The sequence below is a fragment of the Mixophyes fleayi genome, chromosome 2 (assembly GCF_038048845.1).
Source record: "Mixophyes fleayi isolate aMixFle1 chromosome 2, aMixFle1.hap1, whole genome shotgun sequence".
NCBI lineage: Eukaryota > Metazoa > Chordata > Amphibia > Anura > Limnodynastidae > Mixophyes > Mixophyes fleayi.
In genome coordinates this window covers 368692736-368715004 of record NC_134403.1, presented here as the reverse complement: position 1 = coordinate 368715004, position 22269 = coordinate 368692736, and the positions used below count along the sequence as shown (strand labels likewise).

The 22269-nt window shown below is 40.4% G+C and overlaps 1 long non-coding RNA gene across 1 annotated transcript in view; it reads right to left on the bottom strand.

The window, feature by feature from the left end:
• Nucleotides 1-22269, bottom strand: part of LOC142140540 (uncharacterized) — a 66738-nt gene that overhangs the window by 12084 nt on the left and 32385 nt on the right. Inside the window, exon 2 of the long non-coding RNA XR_012688538.1 lies at nucleotides 13553-13639. This is a non-coding gene — a long non-coding RNA (uncharacterized LOC142140540). The remainder of the gene's footprint in view (nucleotides 1-13552; nucleotides 13640-22269) is intronic.

Below are 22269 nucleotides of genomic sequence, written 5' to 3'. Positions count from 1 at the left end.
ATTGTTTTCATCCAATGCCATCTAGTTTTACAAATAGGAAATGTGTCTTTTATTAAAATGCCATCCTAACTTGCACTGCTCTAACACTCAATGCCATCTACTTGCACTGCTAGACATTGTGTGTTTTATTAAACTGCTATCCAATTACCTGTCTGGGGCTGTTCTGGCAGTCTGTTTCATTTGTGTCCAATGCCACCCCCTACAAGCAGAGAGACATAATGCATCCTTGATTTTAAAGACTTTATCAAGCTAAAGGTTTGAAAAAGTGGAAATGCTGCCTACAGCAACCAATCAGATTCCAGCTATCATTTTGTAGAACATACTAAATAAAGGATAACTAGAGTCTGATTGGTTGCTATAGGCAACATCTCCACTTTTTCAAATCCGCAACTTGATAAATTTACCTTATTTACCCTTTATTAGTGGACTCATGAAAGTGATTAATATGGGCCGTCTGTGCTCAGTCATCTTTCTGGGCAGAGATGAAATTTCGGAACATTGAATAAAGCAACACATTTTTCTAATTTTGGTGCTGTGCACTTAAGTGAGAGTTTCTTGTGCTGTTTTCTTTTGTTAGTCATTAACTTTCACTGTTAGTTGCACGCATGCTTATTCATTATAAAAATGTAGGTATCCTATTTATAAGATCATACAATGCTTTTCTCTTTTTTTCACCTTTAAATTCAGCTTCTGATGAATCGACCCGATATACTGTGTGCTTCCAGGAAAATAACAGAGGAAGGAATTCACGGTCATGATGAACCTCGGCAACAGCAAAACCGGGAATACAGATGGACCCCCCAAAATACCACCTACAGCAATATATTACATAACTCCATCATTCTGTGCTGATCTGTGCACTTGTCATACAAACAGGGGCAAAAATGCAAAAATAGTCACATGGGGCCAGATTCATTAAGGCAGGCAAAACAAACCTATTGTGCATTTTTTTTATCAATCGGGCATACGCACGTTCATATTCAAAAAGGAGCGGATGTAAAGATACGTCTGTTGATGAATAAGGGTCTAGGTACACTCTGCTCTAAAAGATAATACACTGCAGGATATGTGTAACACATATGTCGAATACTTGCAAAAGAATGAATGCACAGAATAAAAATAAAAGCTATTATTGTCACCTGTTAATTATATAGTCATTAATGACTAAATATTAAAAACAAAATAATCTTTTTTCCCCCTCATAAAATGCATTTATTAGGATGTTATAAATGTCTACTGTACATAAAATACATTTTTAAAGCTGCTCCTGATTACAAACACATGTTCTAGCTGCATACAGAGCCGTCATCACTAGTAATCAGCACTTACACCTGACCTGTAGCTGGTGCAGGTGATACGGCTGAAAAACACATAACTTAGAGATGCCCAAAGCTAGAATGGGACACTGCTGCGTGCGCTCCAGCTTGGCACGTCCTTATTGTACATTGACCGCGTGCATACGCCCAGTCCCCTCCATGTTCCACCCCTGAAGTTGTAGGCTGCATTAAGGGTTCTTTGTGCTTGAAAATGAGTTGGACGGTGCAGTGCTCTCTGCCATATGGTTAATTTTCTGGGCATGTGCAGCGCACAAATCTACATTTGATAAATCAGTGCCCATGATGTCATAATAGAAAATTGGTTGTTGCAACTCTGTGTTTTTCCACTTTGCAAATGATGACCTATATTTTTCCAAAGATCACTAATACACACTCATTGATGCTAACAAAGATCGAATGTTATTTATCCAACTAGATTTGTCACATCTAATATTCTTTTAAGAAAAAAATTCTATCATATATAAACTTAGAACTAAACCTTGATTACTCAATATATGCAGTAATTCTGTTGTATCTGGAAATGTTTTGTATTAAATAAATGATTCTGTGCAGAGCTGAAATGTTGAGTAAAATCTCCCGTTAATTTGCTTTCTGTGCCTTTGTATAGTGTAAAGTGTTAATAGAGAGACAACCAGGTTATTGTCTTATTAAGTAATATGGGTTTCAGTTACCAATGGGGTCTATGGAATGAACTTGCTTTAGACCAAATGCTTTCTGTAGACTGCAATAGTAATGGTGCCATCTGCTGGTTATAACTATGTACCACACTCATTCACAACATTCATTCCTATCTATATTTATATAATATTTAGTCTGGGTCCTAAATTATAGAATGCCCATCTTTAGACCTCATCAGCCTCATTGAAAATTGTAGAAACAGGAGTGAAATACATCTGAACCAACCACGAACTACAGGCTGGACTTTTTCCAACTAGCATAATGAATATTAGATTTTGAACAGTTACCACAAATTAGATTTTCTTATTACCACAAAGGTTAAAAAACACTTAATGGCAGTAATTATATTTTGTCTTTTACAGTGTAGTAAAAATGTGGTGAGCAGTTGCTTGAGGTCACTTATTACCCACTTAGAGCAAAGCTCAGTTATCACAAAATCAATAATTGTTCGATGCCTCTCGCTCTGTCCGGCTGCGGGAGATACACACACATATAAGACATACAGGGCCTGAGTCATTGAGGAGAGCAAAGCATTAAAAAGAAGGAACTTTGCTTCTGACAAAACCACGTTGCATTGGAGGAGGGGGAGGTAAATGTAAAATGTGGGGACAGATTTATAGTTGGGGTAGATCAACTTTAAATTTCAGTGTAAAAATAAAGCTACTGTGGTTTCTCTTTCAGCTGTGATCCCTATAAAAATGTATGATCCTGAAAAATTTGTGTGCCTCTATATCAGTGGTCAGGGAACAGGGGTAAATTACCCCAAAAGGGGTAAAAATTAAATTCCTGGGGGTAATGCTGATGATTTACATGCAGCGCCGGTGCTAGGGTCCTTGGCGCCCTAGGCACAGTGTGAAAAGCGCCCCCCCCCTTTAAAAATCGCCGCTGCGCTTCCCTCCCCTCAGCTCCCCTCCCCACCCCTCCCCATGTCTTTCTTTAAATTACCTGCATGAAGCTGCTCCTCTCTGCTCTGTCTTCTCCCCTCCACTCACAGACACTGTCGGGCCATGATGATGACAGAGCAGAGAGGAGCAGCTTCATGTAGGTAAGATTCAATAGCCCCTTCCCTCCTCTCCTCCCCGTGGATTTCCGTTTTTTTTTTATTTCGAGGCGCCCTGCAGAGCCCAGCGCCCTAGGCAATTGCCTAACCTTGCCTAATGGGAGCACCGGGCCTGCTCACATGCTGTCAGTTGGATTGTAGACCACTTTAAATGTGAAATTGCTGTTGTACCAGAAGAGCCTCAAGGGTTGGCAGAGACACTTCTTGAGCTTCGATGCAATAATAAAGCACGTATTGCATTTGAAAACAAAGCAGATCTGTCATATTTTTGAATGTCAACAGCTGCAAAGGCATCAAAATTGCACATGAGGAGGCAGTCAAAAAGTTGCTGCCTTTTGCAACAACCTACCTTTGCGAACAAGGATTGTCCACTCTAACGAACATAAAAACAAAGCAGAGAAATCGATTGGACGCTGAAGACTGTATACAAATTGCTCTGACATCAAAATGTCCCAATATTGATGCTCTCGTATCAAAAATGAAGCAACATCTTTTTTTCAAAACCTGAAGTTTTGAAGTTGAAGATTTCAAAGAAATTTTGAATAGATTCAATCAAATTTTTAATTCCAAGAATTAATAATGTATGATTTCCTTTCTTTCAAATCAAGGGGGTAACGTCGGCGTATCTAAATATATTTGGGGGTAAAAGGTACAAAAGTTCCCTGACCCCTGCTCTATATGTTGATTGGTAATTGGACTTGTATTGTACCTGACACCTACACATATAAGGATGCTCACACAATCGCTGCTTAAACAATGTGTAGGCAGCTGGATGATAAGACATGTTAAGAGTTAACAGTAGACATTTAGTTTTACTATATTATGATCCCAGGATTAATGTATCAATCATTTGTATTCTGATCGACACAGGCATTTTTCATTGTAATTATATTTATGGTGCTAAGCATTTTCCAGTGAGATATGTTTTTATCATCAATGCTCCACTTCTTTTCCTTTATATATATATATATATATATATATATATATATATATATATATATATATATATATATATATATGTATATATTCTTTATTTTAACAATCCCTGAATACTTGTATGAGGATTTCCTTATACGGTAATGGTGGCAGAAGTGGGATGCTCCAGAAATACCCCAGGACTCAGCAGAACACTCAGTGACCTGACCCCCAGATTCTGCTATATATAGTGAGTAAGTAGGGATCTTTCCTTATCAAAGTAAAACACAAGGTCCATAGCAAACTAATTATAAGAAAAAAACTAAATAAAAAAAAACTAAATAAAAAAAACAGCGCTCAAATATAAACATATAAATGTGAACAATATATACTGTCTATATAAATATAGATGGGAAAAATTAGGTAAATATGCTGCTCCCCAGAGAATGGGGGTACCTACCCCTCAAATATAAAACAGTAAAGAAGAAAAAAGGAAGCACAACACTTAATCTCAAAATCCATGAAAAAAATCAATCAATATACAAAGACATACTGTATACCGCACGGTCCCATCAGCCTCTGATGAAACCAGCTTGCCGCTAGAGAAACGCATCAGTTGATCGGATCTCCACACCAAATGCATTTTAAGTTTCTTCCCTCTTTCCATGATTGACTTTATTCTCCGTAGTAATCAGTGACTCATTTTTAACCACAGTCTGTGCTAGGACCCGCATACTATATATGTGTAATTTCCTATACCAATGAGAATTAAGACTGACAAAAATACAGATATATCTTAATTCATCATAATCAAACTTTAAATTCCATAATGTGGATATAGATGTTGGCTGCTTCTGTTCATATTTGTATAATTTATTAGCTGTGTATTTTATTAATGCACTCCTTTGAATTAAGCTTAGATGACTATATTTTATGTATGTTGGCAGATCTGCTTGAAATGTCTTTTAAGTTGACACGGTAATTAAATAAATAAGATTTTTTTTCTAAATATTTGGCATTTGGTAATATGGCTTTTTCTTTGTATATTGATTTTTTAAAGGATTTTGAGATTTTTGCTTCCTTTTTTCTCCTTTTTTTACTGTTTCATAGCAAACTTCCTGCGGACTCCAGCTGGCATCTTGAACTGAACTTTGTCATCCCAGGCATCATGTTTCCATCCAGCAACTGCAGACATACAATATTTGCATCAAGATTTAAATTATCGATACTTAAAACTGGTGGGTTCCATAGTGCAGGGGGACATGTAAATGAAATCGGTGATAATCGTTTTCACGATTACCACCAATCCGACAAGCCCTACAAACAAAATCCGAATTTCTGCCAAACCGATAAACAGACTTACCTTGAAGCCTGATGCTGGAGATCTCCGAATGGATCCCCATGCTGACAGCAAGTTATCCCGATTGGAGAAGTGTTCGGCACTGCAGCTTGATGTCATCGCGACATCTGTCAATAGATATTTAAAGCGGCAATGTGGGGACTCCTAAGGTTAAGTGTTTAAACACTTAACCTGACATTGCCACTTTAAATTTTTATTGACAAACGTCACGATGACATTAAGCTGCAGTGCCCAACAATTCTCCAATCGGGATAACTTGCTGTCAGCACGGTGATCTGCAACTGTGTTTAAAGTATGTCCAGATTCTACTACTCAGAACTACATTAATATCTGTGTCTCATCTCTGCAAATGTGTTTAAAGTATGTTATAGGAAATTGTTATCTGTTTAAACTTAGGTTGGCCCAGTCTTTTATAGATGCCTAATTTATGATAGGTATCTGGCCTCCTCTATCCTATCCCACAAATGTTTTCTTTTCCTTTGATTAGCTGACCAATTAGCAGATCTGTAGTGTATTCCTAAATTAGACTGACTATATCTTAGCTTCAGTCTATGGGGAAACGTATGTGGGGTAGACATGTGTGATTTCTGCACTAAGTGGACGAAAATGCACAGTTAGACAACACAGTTGGACAAACATTGGACTACATTTGACTTGATTTTACTTCCAGCAATAAGCTACATCTGCCACAGCCTAATTCTGCATTACTTGTCTATCTATATGGAACACTGCAAAGAGGTAATTCTTTAAAATCCCCTAACTTTTTGGCTTTAAATCCTTTTATCACAATGTTTAACAAATTGCTTTTCTTGGTCTCTTTTCATGGCATTATCTTTAGGACTGTGTCATCTTTCACCCCTCCACCAACACAAACATTTGTTCATATTACACCTGCATTATTCCACTCACCTCTAGTTAACACCCATGAACTGTTGTCCTATTTATTATCTCTAACAAGTACAGCCTCCACCTGTCGCCAGAAAATAAAAAGTCACACATCTTACAATCCCCTTGCCTATCTTTCTCTCACTCTGCTTCTATTAGCTGGTGATATATCACCTAATCCAGGTCCCCCACACTCCTCACACACACATACATCAGAGCACTACCGCTCTATAGCAAACCTCAAACACATCACCTGTCTCCCCTCTCTTCCAAAGTCCTTTAAATGTGCCCTTTGGAATGCACGCTCTGTTTGTAACAAACTTACCTCCATTCATGATCTCTTCCTCTCAAAAAACCTCAACCTTCTGGCAATAAAAGAAACATGGCTCATGCAATCAGACACTGCCTCACCTGCAGCACTTTCACATGGTGGCCTCCATCTCACCCACACCTCCAGACCTGAAAGCAGACAAGGAGGTGCGGTTGGACTACTTCTCTCCCCACAGTGCACGTTTACAGTTCTACCAAATGTCCCATCACTCACGTTCACATCTTTTGAAGTACATGCTATTTGCATTTTAATCCATTCTCTCTACGTGTTCCGGTGATCTATCGTCCCCCTGGAGCACACCAACAATTTATTGAGGATTTCTCTGCATGGCTCCCTCACTTCTTATCTTCAGACATCCCCACCATCATCATGGGTGATTTCAACATCCCCATTGATAACCCACCTTCCAAAGATGCTTCCAAACTACTCTCTCTAACCTCCTCACTTGACCTCTCCCAATGGATTGATTCATCTACTCATCAGGATGGCCATTGCCTTGATCTTGTTTTCTCTAGACTATGCTCAGTTTCTAATTTTCTTAACACACCCTTCCGCCTCTCGGATCATCACCTTATCAGCTACTCACTCACCCCCACTGCTTTAACCTCTCTACTGTCTAACTCTACCAAGCCTCCTCATACCCGCAGAAATCTGAATTCTATTAATCTTCAACAATTTTCCACCTCTCTCCAACACCTTCTCTCCCCTATCTCTACATTCTCATCCCCTGAGATGGCAGTTCCTCATTTTCACCTAACCTTAGCAACGGCCCTTGATCAAGTGGCTCCAGCGACACTACATACTACACCTCGACTTCGATGTCAACCGTGGCACACTACAGCAACACAAAATCTTCAAAAACTGTCCCGTAAAGCAGAACGTCACTGGCGTAAATCTCGCACCTCTAATGACTTCTTCACATATACTTCTGTCTACCACTCCTATCGAAATGCTCTGGACACTGCAAAACAAACATACTTCCAATCTCTTATCTATGCTCAGGCTTCTAACCCCAAACGCCTTTTCAATACATTTAAATATCTTCTCAAACCTCCCACCCCGAACCCTCCATCTACTATCAGTGCCCAGGATCGTGCTTCCTACTTCAAGGACAGGATTGACAAGATCAGACTATAAATGGTATCCTCTTCCTCGACAAGCAATCAGCTCAATTCCTTCCCACTACCCTTTGACACCCTCTCTTCATTTTACCCCACTAATGAAGAGGAAATTTCTACGCTCTTCTTATCTTCCTACTCTACCTCCTGTCCTCTTGATCCTATTCCCTCGCAAATTGGTAGATCCCTGTCTTCTGTGCTCATTTCACCTCTAACTCAAATCTGTAATCTCTCACTCTCTACTGGCATCTTTCCATCACTATAAAAGCACGCTGTGATTACTAGTATTCTATAAAAACAAAACTCCGACCCAAACTCTCTCTCAAATTACCGTCCCATCTCTCAGCTCCCTTGCCCCTCCAAGCTTCTAGAGAGACTTGCCTACACTCGCCTCACGCTTTCTTTCCGCTAACAACCTGTTGGATCCTCTTCAGTCTGGCTTTCGTTCTCAACACTCCACAGAGACTGCGTTCACCAAGGTTGTCAATGATCTGATCACTGCTAAAACTGAACGCCATTACTCTCTCCTAATTCTCCTGGATCTCTCGGGTGCATTTGACACCGTTGACCACTCTCTTCTCATACAAACGCTGAAATCCCTAGGTCTTCAAGACACTGTTCTATCATGGTTCTCATCCTACCTCTCTAATAGCTCTTTCACTGTTAATTTCTCTGGAGCCACCTCTGCTCCGCTTCCCCTATCAGTTGGAGTACCACAAGGCTCAGTGCTAGGTCCTCTGTGGTTCTCTATCTATACCGCTTGGAAATCTAATAAGTTCCTTTGGCTTTCAGTATCATCTCTATGTGGCTGATACTCAAATCTGTCTATCCTCTCCTGATCTCTCAACATCTGTGTTGTCCCGTGTAACTGACTGTCTTTCTGCCATATTATCTTGGATGTCCTCTTGCCAACTCAAACTTAATCTTTCTAAAACAGAGTTAATAATATTCCCACCCACCAACAACAGCATACCTGACATTTCTATCTCTGTTGATAACATGACCATAAATCCCACCCCACAAGCTCGCTGCCTAGGTGTAATCCTTGACTCACACCTATCCTTTGTTCTCCACATTGACTCTATATCTAAATCCTGCTAAATACATCTAAAGAACATTTCCAGAATTCGCACATATCTCACGCAAGACACTGCTAAAACCTTAATTCATGCACTTATCTCCCGCATTGACTATTGCAATTCCCTCCTTACTGGTCTACCCAAAAACAGACTCAAACCCCTACAATCTATTTTGCACGCTGCGGCAAGACTGAATTTCCTTGCAAATCGTTATTCCTCTGTTGAATAACTCTGTATGTCTCTACACTGGCTGCCTGTTTTGTGCCGAATCCAATATAAAATACTCTTACTAACCTACAAGGCCATCAACAAAGCTGCACCAACATACATCTCCTCTCTTGTCTCAAAATATCTCCCAACTCGGCAACTCCGTTCTACACAAGATCTGCGTCTTTCATCCACCCTCATTACATCCTCCCATTCCTGGTTACAGGACTTTTTTCAGGCTGCACCCACTCTATGGAATTCTCTCCCTCGCACAGTAAGATTTCCTCTGGTCTACAAACTTTCAAGCGTTCTCTGAAAACCTACCTCTTCAGACAAGTTTATAATATTCCTCAGCCACCCTCTTAACCTCGCTACCTTTAGCCTGTTACACAATTTCACACAAGACAACTACCCCCTGACAAACATTGTTGTGTGACGGGATCATTTAGCTTATGAGTCACTTTTACCTTTGCAGTCTGGCTGGGTTAAAATGCAAAATGTAGACTTAACCTCATGTGTCAATCTCCCATTGTCCCATAGATTGTAAGTGTCACGGTTGCATACAGGAATACAGCTGGGAGCCACGAATATGGTGAAAACACTCTGGGCTAGATTTACTAAGCTGCAGGTTTGAAAAAGTGGGGATGTTGCCTATAGCAACCAATCAGATTCTAGCTGTCATTTTGTAGAAGGTACTAAATAAATGAAAGCTAAAATCTGATTGGTTGCTATAGGCAACATCCCCACTTTTTCAAACCTGCAGCTTAGTAAATCTAGCCCTCTGTGTTTATTTGCAGAAATGTACAAAGCAGGTAATCAAGTCTGTAGAAATAAATACCAGGTGCAAGCTGATGCAGGAAATGATATGATTGTTCAGAAACCAGCAGGTAAACAGTTAATGCAGGGAACCAGGATGTATGAACAGATTTCCAAGCAGCATGAACCAGAGGAGCAAGGCAGGAGGAAGAGTCCACAGGCTGCAACAAGGATATGACTTCACAGGATGGAACAACAGGAAATGACATCAATAACCAGCAATGTGTGCTGGGAGTGACAGGTATATAAAGGGAAAAATGAGACCACACCCAGGTGCATGGGATAATTAGTGAAGCAGCAAGGTTAACCCCTAATGCACACAAATAAGGCACAATAGCAGCACCTCTTGTGAATGAAGGTACTGCTGCAGCACATAAAAATAAACACAAATACAGCACAGTGCAAAACAAACAGGGGCTGCAGGATGCAAGCAGCATTCAAAAGGGAGATGTAGCAGGCAGATCGTGACAGTAAGCTTGCGAGCAGGGCCTTCTCACCTCTTTGTCTGTTTTACCCAGTTTGTTTATTAGTTTATTATGTTTGTCCCCAATTGTAAAGCGCTACGGAATATGTTGGCGCTATATAAATAAATGATGATGATGATGATGGTGATGATGATCCAATTGGAGATTTCCAGCATCGGGCTTCAAGGTAAGTCTGTTTATTTTCACATCGGTTTGGCAGAAATTCAGAATTTAGCTGGAGGGCTTGTCGATGTCAGATTTTTCCTCATCGATCAAGCGTACCCAAACCAATGTAATAGGATTCCGTATTGCTACAAATTCTTTGCTAAAAACATATGAGAAGCCTGTTTTTTCTTTTAAACATTATATTTTGCCAGTTGTAAGTAGTATACTCTATAGACAACAAAAAAGATTACAAATATATCAGCGCAAACAATCCCAAGTAGCCCCCTATCACCAGGCTTCTGATCTGTAGGTAAGCCCAACAAACACTGATAACAATAAAATATATGGGGACAGGGATGGCGCTATAGACATAAATAGTAAGCACAATGATATAGTCTGAAAGACGCAACACATTCAATAAAAAGTTTATAGGTGAAACATACACTATATGGACAAAAGTATTCAGACACTTGACCATTACACCAGCAGGGACTGTAATGACATTGTAATCATATACATATACTGTAATATGGAGTTGATCCCCCTTTTGCAGTGATAACAGCTTCCACTCTTCTTGGAAGGCTCCACAAGATGTTGGAGTGTTTCTTTGGGAATTTGTGCCCATTCATTCTGTAGAACATTTATGAGGTCAGACACTGATGTCGGACGAGAGGGCCTGGTCCTCCGTTCCAGTTCATCCCAAAGGTAATCAATGGGGTTGGGGTCAGGGCTCTGTGCTGGGCCAGTTAAGTTCTTCTACACCAAACTCATCAAACCATGTCTTTGTAGTCCTTGCTTTGTGCACTGGGTCACAGTCATGTTGGAATAGAAAAGGGCCTTCCCCAAACTATTGCCTCAAAGTTGGAAGCATAGTATTGTCCAAAATGACTTGGTATGCTGAAGCATTAAGATTGCCCTTCACTGGAGATAAGGGGCCTAGCCCAAACCCTGAAAAACAGCCCCATACCATTATGCCTCCTACACCAAACTTCACAGTTGGCATAATGCAGTCAGACAGGTAACGTTCTCCCGGCATCCGCCAAACCCAGACTCGCCCATCTGACTGCCAAACAGAGAAGCGTGATTCCTCACTCCACAGAACACGTTTCCACTGCTCCACAGTCCAGTGTCGGTGTGCTTTACACCACTCCATCCATACCTTAGCATTGGTTTTGGTGATGTGAGGCTTACATGCAACTGCTTGGCCATGGAAACCCATTCCATTAAGCTTCCGCTGCACAGTTTTGTGCTTACATCATTGCCAGTAGAAGTTCTGAACTCTTCAGCTTTGGAATCAGCAGAACGTTGGCGAATATTACGCACCATGCGCCTTAGCAGTCATTGACCCCGCTCTGTGATTTTATGTGGTCTTCTGCTTAGTGGCTGAGTTGCTGTTGTTCCTAATCACCTCCACTTTCTAATAGTATCACTTACAGTTGACCGTGAAATATCCAGCAGGGATGAAATTTCACGAACCGACTTATTGCAAAAGTGGCATCCTACCACAGAACCACTTTTGAAGTCACTGAGCTCTTCAGAACGACCTATTTTGTATAACCGATGTTTGCAAATGAAGACTGCACGGCTAGGGGCTTGATTCTATACACCTCTGGCAACGGGTTTGATTGAAACACCTCAATTCAATAATTAGCAGGTGTGGCCAAATACTTTTGTCCATATAGTGTATGTCATACAATGCTTATAAATCTAAACATCCTCATAGTCCTTCCATTTATGAATCAACTTCTAGAGAAATTCCAAGGTCCAATGCGTGACACTTCTAAAAGTAAATATTTGGATCGGGAAAAAGAACTTACTTTTAAAAATGTGCTCCCTTTTACATACAGAGTTGCACTATGGTTTGTTTATTTTTGTTTTTTGCATATTCATGATTTCTGGGAGGAGCTATTAAAGACTTTACCCGCATTGGACCTCGGAATTCCTCTAAGAAGTCGATTCATAAACAGAAGGACAATGAGGATGTTTTGATTTATTTATTAGTATTGTATGATTTATGTTTCACCTATAGAAGTTTTATTGGATGTGTTGAATCTTTCACGCCATCCCTGTCCCCTTATATTATATTGTTATCAATATACTCTACAGACCAGGATATTTCACTCTATGCAGAGTGTTGAGATAACTGTGGTTATTATAAAGTAAAATAATTGCTTAATATGAGCCCCGCTACTGTAATCTATGGATTGTATGAGGAAACTTGTCTTAAATATGTGATTTAACAAAAGCAAATTATTTAGTGATATTTCTTACTCTTGGTGCTTTGCAATTGCACAATAGAAAGTGAGTGTGTCCTAAATAGTGGAATTGTTTCTTTAAGTGATATAGAGAGATTGATTGGAATACGCTTAGTAACAGACGTAAGTTTTCACCTTATATAGAGAGAGAGTTGATGCTGGGAGGAAATGCGCAATGAACCTGGAACTGTCAACTTGTAGGAGTATTATAGGTAATGCTTGAACATACTTATATGGCTGAAACTCGCCTATAAACATGTAGTAGGCTTTTAATATTGCAGAAATTCAAGATTAATTAAAATGCCTCCACGGAACAGTAACAATAACAGCTTTAGTTTAATCTGATCGGTATTTACATTTTTTTAATTTATTTTTATTGAAGAGTAAAGTTTGGTTCTGTAAATGTGCCCACGGAGGAGCAAATCCAAGTGATTATTAGTCTTGGCATGACAAGAGATCGTAGAGCGCACATTACATTACATTCGTGTTATTAGACAGATTAAAGAGGCATCATTAAGTTTATAGTACATGTGTGGCAGGAAAAGCAAAAATGTTGCCAGTACATATTTGTTGTTATCGCTAAAATATTGACAGGCATCTCGTAGATTGAGAGATATGGGAAGGTGCACCGGGGGACCCCTCCAGGCTACGGGTCAGTGGAATGACGACTCAAGGTTACATAGGAGCCAGAATACGTATCACTTTATTGTGTTCTGATAGGATTTCTGGATTTGACATTTTTTTGCTGAAGGGAAAGTGTGGATATGACTCTTCCATGTTTAAAAAAACAATTTTGTTTGTGTTTTTCTTTAATGAGGGTTCAAGTCAGTTCATATGGAAGATGGGGAATAATTTATCATAGGGGCAGTTTGTTATACTCACATCTGCATGATGGATTTTCTGGCTGTAGCTGAGACATCGAGCAATAATCTCCCTCTTTTGGCTTGTGATATCCAGAAAAGCCCATTCCTGTGAGAGAGGTATAAAAATGACCAGATCATTATTTGCATAGCTACTAATTTGAATCCAAAGTGCCTGATCATTGGACATCTCCAAAGCCAGAGAAATAAATCTGCAATCAAGAATCAGCTCCTTTGAGATACCTTTTAGATGATATATGTTAGCTGGGCATTTGGCAACTGTAAGTCTAGGTAGATAATTAAGTTTCTAGCCTGCTCAAAAGGAACATTCCCAGCTCAGGGGCAGCATGTGGTCATTTTATTCAACCAATTTCCTCAAGTCATGTTGGCTGAGACTCTCCCAAATGTTCTCAATTTTTCCTATCAACGGAACCAGTAAACCTGGATTAGAAATGTACAGTAGAGTGTCGTTTGCAAAGGCTGTTTTTACATACTTGTTTCCTATGTGTTTACCTTCAATAGTATGCCAGTTCTGAAGTGCGTGCATCAGTGCGTCTTAAGAAAGGCTGAATAAGAATGGCAACATCCCCATCTCGAACCTCTTACCATACCTACCCTGTCATTCTTTGCCCCATTTAATAGAAAGTATGTTGACAGATTTGTGAAACAGTATCTTAATAGGCCAAAGTCACGGTCAAGTGATCTAGATTCCAAAATCTGAAATAAGTGAGACCATGTAATAGTATTGAACATCAATATAGGCATCAGTATAGACAACCATTGATGCGATAGCCTTGGCCAAGTGATGACCCTCTACAAGGCCAAGTTGTGGTTCAGTTAAGAGACCTGGAAGCATAGACTGACTGGAGTCACGTACCCATAATCTTTGCTAAGATTTTAATCTCCATATTCAGTAGTAAGTAATGGGTCTATAAGAGGCCAATAGTTATGGATCCTGAATAGGTTTTGGGGACGGTTGGCAAATTTTGACCCAGGGGGCAAGACTCGACTCAGCAGCCAATTTTAAAGGAAATAAATGCAGGTTGCCCAGTGACCCAGCTCAAGGTAGCCCATTATGGGACCAGCCTTGGGGGCAGATTCCCCCCTGCCCCAGAGGCCCAGCCTGCCCCTGAGCATATGGCATGTGCCTCATTGAAGGTTGGATATTGGAGTTTTTGGCTGTATTTTTTCAGAACAATGAGAATAGATCATTAAGGAAAGGAAACCAAAAAAAGGAGTAACTTTGAACCTTGGAAAAACCAAGTTGCATTCGAGGGGGATGTAAATTTAAAATGTGGAGACAGATTTATAGTTGGGGTAGGGCAACTTTAAATTTCAGTGTAAAAACAATGCTATCAAGTATTTGAGTGCTACATGAAAAAGCAGTTAATATTTTCCTTACGTGCAAAATAATAAACTAATTTGCACCCCTTATATTGTAACATGGTTTGTCCAGGAGCAAATTTATTCCTGTTTTTTATTTTCTTTCCTTAATGACTCAGCCCCTGAGAGTTTTGCTCTGCAGGCATTGGCCCAGAGGAGTCACCTGATATAGAGTGTACATCTGTACATATATGAACTTGTCCAGTCTTTAAATATTTAACTACCATTCTTTAATTGTCATGTTGGACAAAGGTCTACTAGCCTGATTCACCCACCAATAGTATTTCTTTTCAGTGTATCCCAGACCCAGTTGTGTTTGGGAGAGTAAAAAGCTGTCTAACAGTTGGGAGTAAATGTATCAAGCTGAGAGTTTTACCGGCGGGTTTGAAAAGTGGAGATGTTGCCAATAGCAACAAGCCAGATTCTAGCTATCATTTTGTAGATTGTACTAAATAAATGATAGCTAGAATCTGATTGGTTTTTCAAACCCGCCGGAAAACTCTCAGCTTGATACATTTAGCCCCAGGTGTGCTTTCATGTATTTCTCGAGGGAGTCAGTCACTGGGATGTTCCATATGTACCTTCAACAATGTGGCCATTGAGTCTTGTAGGGACTGATAGCATGCATTTTCTTATTACTCTTTGTTTGCCTAATACTTTATAATGTGGCCACCTTTGACGTTTCCCAGAAAATAATTGGGTCATCCCAGTGTTCCATATTATCATCGACATATTCCTTTTATCTTGTGTTTATGTATGTATGGAAATCTTCCGAATTGTGTGGGGAAACGCCAAAGGTGGGAGAATGCCACTGGTGTGGGAAAGGGGCGTGATATGGATATAGGGATGGGTCTGAGATGAATATATACTGGCAGATGTTATCTGTGAAATCAAAGTTTTCTACAAAGATAAAGTCGATCCTACAAAAGGATCTATGGACCACTGAATGTAATGTGAATGGTTTGATTGGTGGATTTAGGTGTCTCTCAGGGTCTGACAGTTAGTGCTGATTTTTTAATATATGAATATGTTCCTACATGGGACAATGCAGTCTAAGGGAAAATTGAGATTTATCTAACACTGATTCATTTATCCAGCTGACTCTATTGGGTGAAGCCATTCCCAGCCCTTCAATGTGTCTCCTAGAGGAAAACACATCTGAGTGTATCTTTGTGAGCTGGGAGGCAACTCTTTCTTTTTTAATAGGGTTAAAACTTCTATATCCTAAATTATTATACCCTCTTAAACTGTGTTATGTTGTGTTGGCAAGCGAGAGTAGAAAAAGCGACCTGCAGGATTTACCTACCATCTTTCTAGGATGAGATAACTGTGTGGACAAGGGTGAGGAACTAAAGGTCTCTCCAACTTTGCCACCGGAGAGCTCATAATGAGGGGGTCCCCCTTGTAGCCTCCGCCACCCTGAATCTGTAGCCAATGACATTCAGTTGCAGTTAGATATAAACAGCACCCTCATGCTGAGTGACAGGCGCTGGATTGCATTGCTTATCTCAAAAGAATGTTTTTTATCTGTAAATAATATATTAACATGTACACAGGTGACACAATGCCCATTTGTCTCCTCACCCTCATGACTCATTCAAGACATAAATGAAGCTAAAACGTGACTGTTTTAGAAAAGAAGTGTTAAAAAATGTGTTTTACTTGCTGAAGGGGGTGGCTCTAAAGTGGGCAGGATTTTTACACAATGATATTAGTATTTCCAGCAAGAGCGTTTCTATCCCAAAAGGTTGTGTAAAGTGATTACATGTAGTTATTTCCAAACCGGAAAGGAGGCAGGCACCTATGTCTGCCCCAGACATAGATAAATAGGCATGTTTATCTCATGACTTCAGTAGGGCAGACACGAGGCTCAAACAGGCAGTAATTTATGAAGAAGAAAAGTGTCATTATTTAAGGGGACGGCTGATACGTGTTTGCAGGAAACTTTCTGCTTTTGCTGGTTGAAACATTTCGCTAATTGCTTGATTTCTTAACTATGGCCCAGCCCGATAGTACCATAGCCCCAGACCCACTGTCACCTGTCTAATTTCGGTGTGTTTTTCCATCGTGTGCCCAGCTGCCCTTGAACTGATGTTGTACAAGGTGGGAGGGGAGGAAGTCACCCAGGCACAGCTCTCCCCTCCTCCACTGGGCCCTCCACATGCCCGTGCCCTGACAATGAGAGGGAGGGGAGGGTGACGGTCATAGGAGTGGGGTATAGGTGACACGTGAAGAAAGAGAGTTTTGGTGGCATAATGTGGGACAAGCAGGATGTGAAACATGACCTGCGGGGGGCTGCATGCGGTAGCACCACAACTATATGCATGCTATGCCATATAGTCCATGTGTGACATGTAGCCGAAATTTGCTTGTGGGGAGGGGGCCCATGGCAACCGAACAGCCAGGGGCCCCCATATCATCTTAATTAACCTCTAATACTGCCTACAGGTATTTATTTAATCAACACCCCTCGATACGTAAAGCAGTCCTGGGGGAAAATGTTTCAAGCTGAGAGTTTTCAGACGAGTTTGAAAAGTGGAGATGTTGCCTATAGCAACCAATCAGATTCTAGCTATCATTTTGTAGAATGTACTAAATAAATGATAGCTAGAATCTGATTGTTTTTTCAAACCCGCCGGAAAACTCTCAGCTTGATACATTTACCCCCTGGTGTTTTTACCTTCAAATTGTTATGAACAAAGTCAGATGGGAGGCCAGTGATTTAGTTCCGCTAACTGCATGGTACTTCTGTTTTAATACTTAGCAACATAGCTGAATGGAAAATCAGGACAAAAGAGGCCATGTCCCCGTTATGGGCAAATCACTGAGATTTGCCCATGTCACATGTTTCGCATTAGGTAACACCTTTCCTGAAGGCCATGACCCTGTTATCCTTCAAACATCTGGAGTGTCCCACGAAAATCAGGACTGTTGAGAAATATGGGTAGACAGGCAAAATGAATGCACTTAGATGTGCAAGTAATATCTAATTGAAATCTTGCCTTTGCATTAATAGTTAAAATTAAGCATTGTGTGTGTGTGTGTCCGAAAAGCTCTGTGACCCTTTGCAAGTTTGCCTTGTCAATATTCCTTCAAGTAAAAGTCACATGATATGTGCGCCATAATGTTACGCAACGTACCAGGTGTACGCCATGCTGCCAGCTAATTGTTTTCAAAATCCCCCGATCTACACATACCCCAGTATAAATTACTCTGTGGAGACAAAGCCCACATATTTGCACACATACATGCATAACCTAACGCTAAGCTATGTACAACATCACAAAGGAACAATCGCTGCCGTTCCACTGAACTCAGCTGTCATCATTGACCTTCAGCGCATCTGTTTACCCTGAACAACTTTATGCAGTTTCACAAAATCACTTTGAAATGACAAATATTAAACCAAAAAACTGAACTGATTTCAGGCAGCAAACGGAATCTTTTTTATCTGATTTTAATAGCTACCAGTCTGTGCGGGCACAATATTTTTTATTTTTATTCTTTCACTGAGGGCATTTTGATAAATACAGCTGTGTCCGCTTAGTTTTACTAGGCTAAATGCGCTGGCAGACAATGACGCCAGCAAATTTAGTGCGGCACTTGATAAATGAGACTGAGGATGTTTAAGGAACCTCTGTAACACTTGTTAGATAAACTGTTTGGTTTACTGCCCAGGCTTGCTTCGTGACCTGCAAATATGCATACTAAAGCTCTTTCCTGCATTTTACACTGAGATGGAAGCAAAAACTATTATTTTATTTTCTTAACCCATTCCTACAACTCCGCACATGAGAGATAATCGTCCGACTCTTAGCGCCTGCCATGATTTCATCTTAAAACTTCACTTCTGAAACAATATAATTACCACTAATGAAATCACACATCGGTAAATGTGCTTTCCTTTGGGGACATTGCGCTAATATATATTCTTCTACTATACGGTACTATTTTCCTTCTCTGTGCAATAATACAAATGCAGTTTTATTGCAATAAATCCCATTACACAAACTTTAGTTTAAAACAACTTAGGTTGATTAAATCCTATCTCTTCTCCTCTTCTTTTACAACCTGTCCTCTCAATCTTGTCCCCTCCAAGTTCCTCTGCTCCCTCTCTTCCAATACCTATTGTCACCTTGCTCACCTCTTTAACCTCTCTCTCTCCCCTTGGCCTTCAAGCATGTTCTCATCTCCCCTTTTCTTAAGAAGCCTTCCTTCGACCCATCCTCTCTCTCCAACTATCGCCCGATATCTCTGCTTCCCTTTGCTTCTAGAATTCTCAAACAACTTGTCTTCAATTGTCTCACCCACCTTCTCTCTTCCCACTCTCTGTTTGACCCTCTCCTGTCTGGCTTCCGTCTCATTCACTCAACTGAAACTGCCCTTGTCCAAATCACTTCTCCCTTCTCATACTCCTCGACCTCTCTGCTGCTTTTGACACCATTAATCATTCTCTTCTCCTCACCACCCTTCACTCCTTAAATCTTCGTAAAAAACAGCTCTCTCCTGGTTTGCCTCCTACCTCTCTGGCTGCTCTTTTAGCGTGTCTGCTTCTGACTCTTCCTCCCCGCCTCCTCCCCTTTCTATTGGAGTCCCACAAGGCTCTGTCCTTGGCGCTCTGCTCTTCCTTCTCTACACCACAACTCTTGGTGAACCTCATTCAATCATTTGTCCTCCAATACCACCTCTATGCTGATGACACGCAAATCTGTTTCCTCCCCTGACCTCTCTCCCGCCTTCCTACCCCAGATATCCAGCTGTCTCTCTGCTGTAACTACCTGGATGTCACAGCGCTTCCTGAAACTTAACATCTCCAAATCCACGCTCATCATTTTTCCTCCTGCCACTGTTTCTATCCTTCCCAATATCTCCCTCTTGGTTGACAACATCCCTCCTTCTCCTGTCATCCAATTCACACTGCCTAATCCAGCCGCCTACTAATGAAGCTCCACCCATTGTTACGTTAGACCCATCCCTTTTAATGTCAAATTGGGATTGCCCCACTAAAATGGGGTGAGTTGGGAGTTATAAATAGGTAGCTAAAGGAAAACAATACTCAGATATAACCTGCTGGTCACAAATGGTACTGCAGCAGTGATCAGGAGGGGGGGGGGCAGGGATTCTCTTTAAAGATATTGCCTAGGGTAGATACCATATATTCATAATTTGGTTTACTCCAAAAGATACATCTATTAAACTTTTTTTTGCAGTGTGGGCGAGAAGTTACATGACAAGTAAGTGTGATGCCTTTATTATTGCTTATTATATTACTTAATTAGTGACAAGGAATGCAAATTACAATCTCTTCTTACGAGTAATGAGCTATGAACTTTCATTATCAAAAACATTTTAGTTCTTCTTCATCTGCCATTGTGTAAAGTGGAGTTCAGCAATGATAGGCGACACAAGAGAGAAGGAGAGCCAAGACCTGCCATAACACAGGTTTAAGATCGGGTCACATATATAAAACCCAGCTAAGAAATAAAATAAAGGTTAATTTTTATATGTATTAATAAATTCATCCCCCTGACTCCATTACATTCTGAAGCGATCATTGTAATGAATCACTGAATGGGAGAGTAGGGATCAATCTAAATTTTTTGTACATCCGTATTATTCCGGGAACTTGAATACCTTGCGCCACTGGGACAATTGTTTATTGTATATAGAGATAACAGACACACAAAGTATAATAAATTAGCAGTTTTATCAATAGGGTTTAAATGGATATATAATACAGATGTACAATAGACATAAGGTCTAGATAAACGATGATGGCCCACCCTGCTAGGCACAACCACCCGGTGTTGTTGTATCATCCTTACTGCAACCCCAATGCTCACAAGTGTGTGTGTATGTGTGTGTGTATATGTGTGTGTATGTGTGTGTTTTAGATGGGGTGGCATACCATTCTTGAATACAAAAGAAAGTCTCTGTTCAGTGGAAGACCCCCACAAAGCCCCACTTTAAATTTGGTCTACTCTTAATGAGTAAAAGGGGACATAAGTTAAGTCCAACAACACCTCCCACCTCCCTTCCAGTTATTGCCAAATCATACATCTCCTGGAGAATGTCTCATGCGCACTCTTAGAGGGAGTATCCAGTTGACTGGAAATCCTTACCCTAGCACAGCCCGGGAATGGGGATGTTGATTGACTGGTCTTTCAAGCCCTACCAGCGCAGACACCATTCTGAGTTACTGTTTACTACAGGCTTGATGTGGGCATCACGTCTTCTGGCAGTAAAAGGTCTTCTAAAGAATATTTCGTACCCTAGAGGAAATAACCCATATTCTCTATAATGGACATCTAACCTGACCACTCTCTAATAAAAAAATAGCCTATTTAATTTAACCCATAGCTATCTAAAACAGGAAGAGCCTAAACTCATCAGGCATCTAAAATCCTTAAATACTTACCTGCAACAATTATTTTTTAATCATTTAACAACTCGTCAACTAGGTCCGCAAAATCTTGTGCAGACTAAGCCACTACTTTCCAAGTGATCCCAAATGTCTAGGTGCTATGGATGACAGAGAACTAGAGATGCTCAGGCTCGGTTCCTCGGAAACGGAACACACCTGAACTTAGGGGATACGAGTACCGAGTCGACCGCTTGATACTTTCCCTCTTTTTCGGAATCGAAAACAAGGCAAAATGTCATGGTGGCATCGTCGGATCTCAGATCTCGCGAGTTTTGGAATCTATAAATACCGCCCTAGCACCATTTGAGAGAGGGACACAGAAGGGGTAGCATAGAGTGTAGAGCAGTTGGGCAGGTAAATAGATAGAATTTAAAGAGGAGGGGTAGCAGTGTTAAAGAAAGTAATCAGTGACATTCAGGAGAGCTCTAGTGTTAAATCTCATTGCAGAAAAATACAAATAATAGTGCTTACAGGGTTGATGTAATTCTGCAGTACAATTCTAATGTGTTATATAGGTAGCACACAGAAAGGAGAGCTCCATTGGTAATTCTCATTGCAGAAATACAACTACTAGTCCCTGCAGGCTTTTCTTCTAAATTTGCACAAAAAAGTGTATGGTGTTATATACACCTAAAGAGAAGAGCTCCATTGCTCCATGCTAATTTTCATTGCTGAAATACAAATACTAGGCCTTCCAGGCTTTTCTTCTGACTTTTCTTTTCTGCCACTGCTGTGTGCCAATGTGTCCTAGATGTGGTAAGAACTGCCGTGTGTTTGTGTCATTGCTCTGTCGCTTACCATCCAGCCAGGTTGCTGCAATATTTGTCCTAAAGTGTATGAAAATAATAATGGGACCTGTCAGGTGGTCAACATTGACTGCAAATGACTTGAAATTAGTGTTATTAAGGTTAATAATACCGTAGGATCAAAAA